Source organism: Nicotiana attenuata, unplaced genomic scaffold (assembly GCF_001879085.1).
Source record: "Nicotiana attenuata strain UT unplaced genomic scaffold, NIATTr2, whole genome shotgun sequence".
Taxonomy (NCBI): Eukaryota; Viridiplantae; Streptophyta; class Magnoliopsida; order Solanales; family Solanaceae; genus Nicotiana; species Nicotiana attenuata.
The window spans coordinates 8,199-13,499 of record NW_017671830.1 but is presented as its reverse complement, the minus strand read 5'-3'; positions in this window follow the sequence as shown (position 1 = coordinate 13,499).

The following is a 5,301-nucleotide window of genomic DNA, read 5'->3' as shown; positions in this document are numbered from 1 at the left end:
TTTTCAATTGCAAAACTGACTTGTCTTTTTTTTTTTTTTCCTTTACTACTGCTTTAAATTATGAAACTGTTGTATTTACCGCTTTCTAACGTGAAAATACGTGACAACATGCTTTTAATTGTTGCATAATCATGCTCAACATCATATTCCACTCGTGCCAACAAATCCCATAGCAACGCTTATAATGAGTGGTTGCGCTCTTCCTATATTATTACCCCCTAAATCCGGAAAAGGCATATTTGCAGTAAAACCAGTCGATCAACGGTGTAGTCAACGGTTCCGTGCCTTTCCCCCTTGAGTTGTCCGCTCAAGGGTACCAGTCTAAAACCCCATAGAAACCTTACTCCGTCTAAACTGTGCATGCATCATGGTCAAACCTAGTTCGATCAGTTATGTTGTCCACATAATGATCCTTTAAGATAGCCTTGTCCAAAGTCCACTGGGTTTCCCTAAACCCAAACGGACATCATCACGTTCTGTGCATTTATTTGGAGAATTGAATGCTTAATGCTAATTGTTGATGTTAAATAGTCGAGTCTGGTGGGGGTAGGGTCTAACCCTTCTGTTTTGTAGATAATGAGGCACGAAATCCCCTGATTCGGCATGGTTACCAACATCCACCCAAGACTGCTAAGCTGGTGGAAAGATCTTCACTCTAGTGATCAGACTCTCGTCCGAAAATATCTAGGAAATCTACCTTCCCTCCTGGAAATTCAACCCAACAACAAGATCATAGAAGCTGCCACATTGTTTTGGGATTGTGAAAGGGCTGCATTCCGCTTTGGGGACATTGAGATGACACCCTTGCTAGAGGAAATAGGAGGATTGGCTGGTATAGTGTGGGAAACTCCGGGTTTGTTGATGCCTGAGAACTGCAAGGGCAGGGGCTTCCTCAAAATGATGGGTCTGAAGAAGAATCCAGAACTGACACGCCTAAAAGAATCATATATCTCCTTTGACTATTTGTATGAGAGGTACGGTCACAACAAATCCTACCGTACCTATCCTGATGAGTTTGCCATCACATCATTAGGGCATATTCACCGAAGGGTCTTTGTATTCATGTTCTGTTTCCTGGGGTTGATTGTGTTTCCAATGAAGAAAGCAAGAATCCACACCAGACTGGCCATGGTCACTAAGACCTTAATGGAAGGAATTGGCGGTCAACCATTCAGCATTGTGCCCATGATAATTGCGGAAATATACCGAGCCCTAGAGAAGTGTCAACAGGGAGCCAGCCACTTCGAAGGCTGCAATTTGCTACTTCAACTTTGGCTCATGGAGCATCTCCAAAAGGGTGACCATCGACAAGAGATTCAGCGAAGGGACTGGGACGATCACATCGCTTTCCATCACCCACAGCAAATGAATTATATCCCCGATATGTTTGCTCAGCCGGAGGATGCTAAAGAATGGGTCGAACTGTTCAATAATTTGACTAAAGAGCAAGTACAATGGATGTTCGAGTGGTTTCCGACTGAGGAATTCATCGCCCGATCCAGAGATGTACCTTTCCTGATATTGATCGGTCTGAGAGGAACATACCCTTACGTCCCTCTCCGGGTGATGAGGCAAGCTGGTAGGAAGCAGGTTGTACCCAGGGTCGACAAGATGAGTCACTTCCGGGCTGACTTCCAGGATGATGATAGCCCTTACAAGTGCCAAGCTCAGCATATGTGGCACTGCAAGATCGTCATGGGGAAGGATACCATCGAGCCAGATAGATACCACGCTGGTTGTGCTCCCTACTATTCAGGCTGGTTGGAGGATAATCATGATGGTCTGGGCCAGCCTGGGTTTGTTCGAGGTCACAGGATCATAGATGAAAAGGCCGAGGCACAGGTCAAATACAACCAACTGCGCAAGAGGATCCGGGAGTGCGAAAGCGAGCACCGTGAGATACAAGAAGCCAATCAGAAGTTAATTGAGGAGTGGAAGGACATGGCTGTCAGTGCCAACAAGCGACTGGGATACTTGGAGCGAGGCATAGTGGAGTTAGAAAGAAAGTTTCTCAAGAGGGTCGAAGACTGTCAGAATGCTGAAGGAAATGAAGGCGGACATCTAGCCAGGGCTTACCTATTGCTGGGACTTCGCGAGCTGGGGAAGCTGTTCGACGGAGCCAAGGATGCCGAATCTGGGGAAGGTCCTTCTGGGACCAAGTAGATAGGAGTTTATCTTTTCGCTATATAAAATGTAATAAAGGCCAATGGCCATTAGTGAGTTTTATTTCTTGCTTATTTAGTGTCGTTTTGGGATTCGTCTATTTTTTATCAATAAAATGAGGCATTTAGCATCCTAAGTTCTCCGAATCAACTTGTCGCTAGGCCTACCTCGGGCATAACGAGGCTCCTAAATTAGGACACGCTTTATATTTCCACACTATGTGTTTAAATATTGCAACATTTTTCTTATGAACCCAACTAACTTGGTTACCTTTTTGTTTTATTTTCGTTTTGTTATTCCCCTCCCCAAAGGTTAGTTCGAGCACTCTGGCAACATCATCCTATTCCACAAGATCCAAGGGCCCTCCACCCACTCCTCCTCTAAGTCCTGTTAAGAACAAGAACAAGGGCAAAATGGAAGATTTGAATAGCGTCAGAAGGGAGAATTCAACTAAACGGGTAGAGGTCACTAATGGTCATGGTACTCAGGTTCCTAAGGAAAATGTATCCCAGCTTGAACAGAAATTGCTAAAGTTCCAGGAAGAGCTCGACCAGGTTCGGAATCTGGCAAGTTTGTCATTCTCGCTCAGCACCCCAGATATCACCTTTCCCAATACTTAAAACCCTACACCACCCCAAAACATCCCAAAGCAACAAAATCATCCCGCTCCCCATACTATTCCACCAAAGACCCAATGCAACACTTGCCATACCACAAACAACACCCCATTGCTCCTCCCAGAACTCTAAAACTCCACAAATGACCACTTCCACACCCACCATAACACCCCCATCTACGTGGAGACCGTGCCACTCTCCACCCTACCCATCTCAGGCACACCCGAGTCTGATGATAAAGATTTTCTCATCAGGAACCTGGCTGAAGAACTTATGAAATCGACTAGCCGAATCCAGGGCGTTAAAGGAAACAAGGGAATTGAATTGTTGAATTATGAAGATCTCTGCATACAGCCCGATGTTGAACTCCCCGAGGTGTAAAAACCTCCAAAGTTCGAGATGTTTGACGGTACAGGTGATCCCAGGGTCCATTTGAGGACATATTGTGACAAGCTGGTTGGGGTAGGAAAAGACAAGGGAATCCGCATGAAGCTGTTCATGAGGAGCCTAAAAGGAGATGCGCTGTCTTGGTACATCAGCCAGGATCCAAAGAAATGGTCAAGCTGGGTAGGCATGGCGTCCGATTTCATGGACAGGTTCATGTTTAACACAGAGAATGCGCCGGATGTGTTCTACATTCAAAATCTAAAGAAGAAACCTACATAAACATTTTGCGAGTATGTTACTCGCTGGAGGTCCGAAGCTGCTAAGGTCAGACCTGCCTTAGAAGAGGAACAGATGAATAAATTCTTTGTCCGGGCCCAAGACCCGCAATATTATGAACGACTAATGATGATCGAAAGCCACAAATTTTCAAACATTATCAAACTGGGGGAACGAATTGAAGAAGGCATTAAGAGCGGTATGGTTACAAACTTCGAGGCCTTGCAAGCTACAAATAAGGCCTTGCAGTCCGGTGGTGTGTCCAAAAAGAGGGACGTAGGAGCCGTGATGGTTGCACAAAGAACCAAATCTCCTATCAAGTAACAAACCTACACGACACCTCCACTCACATATCAGCCTACTCCGAACTACCGAGCACCCTCACCGCCCGCCTATCAACCATCTCCACCTCCCATATATCAGCCTACTTCACCCAGATATTCCCAACCCCCACATGTCTACCAAGCCTACAATGCCCAACCATCTCATTACCAGTCACCACCCGCACGCCAAAACTTTCCTAGGCCCCGACCTAACTTTGACCGGAGACCCCCAAAATAATACACAGCCATTGACGAACCCATTGATCAGCTATATGAGAGACTCAAAACCGCCGGTTATGTCACCCTCATCCCTGCTTCAACTCCTGAGAACCCTTCTCAGTGGGTTAACCCAAACAAATCTTGTGCATACCATTCTGGCATGAAGGCACACACCATCGACGAATGCCGCTCTTTAAAGGACAAGATACAATCATTAATTGATAACAAGGTCATTATAGCAAAGGAAGCCACTCCGAATGTTTGCAACAACCCCTTACCAGATCACAAGGGCGGGGGTGTTCACATGATTGAAATAGAGGATGATTGGGATCCCGAGGGATCAATTGGGTTAATCACGGAAGGCGATGATCCAAAGAAGCCAGCGGTTACCCTCAATCCCATCATGGTCCAGATCCAACCATCTGAGGTCACTGAGGTAGATGTGTCTATCCCTATTGAGTTTGAAGCAGCTCCATCAGCAAAAGCACCGGCACCATTTGAAGTCGCAGTTTTGCCACCCAAAGAACATGTCCCATTCGAAGTAAAGGTGGCCGCACCCATTCCAGTGGTAATGTCCGTCATGCCATCATTCCATACAAAAGCTATACCCTGGGATTACACAGCCGAGGCTAGAAGGAAAGGCAAGGTCAGGTTCGAAGAGACTATTACAGAACAGGGAATGACAAGAACGGGGAGAATCTATACCCCTGAATACCTAGCTGAGTCCAGCAAACAGGCCTCCAACCGGCCACCCGTCATTAAGACAGGTCCAGACGACCTTTGGAGAAAGATACAGGCCAAAGAGTACTCGATCATCGACCAGCTGAACAAAACACCATCGCAGATATCCATCCTCTCACTGCTGCAGAATTCCAAGACACACAAAAATGCTCTGTTGAAGGTGCTAAGTGAAGCCTAGGTACCAAGCAACATCACCGGCGGGGAAATGGCCAACATGGTGGGACAGGTATTAGAGAGCCACAAAATCACTTTCTATGAGGACGAGCTGCCACCTGAAGGGTTGGGTCATAACAGGGCCCTGCATATCACCGTGCAATGTGAGGACTATTTCATCACCAGGATCTTGATTGACGGGGGTTCCAGCCTTAACATCTGTCCTTTGGTAACGCTCAAGAAGTTGGGCAAAGGTTTGCACGAGATAAAAGAAAGAGCTATCAACGTAAAAGCTTTTGATGGGTCTCAGAGGTCCACCATCAGTGAGATTAGCTTGTGTCTGCAGATGGGACCAACTTGGTTCGAGGTTGACTTTCAAGTGATAGATGTGCCAGCATCCTACAACCTGCTGTTAGGACGCC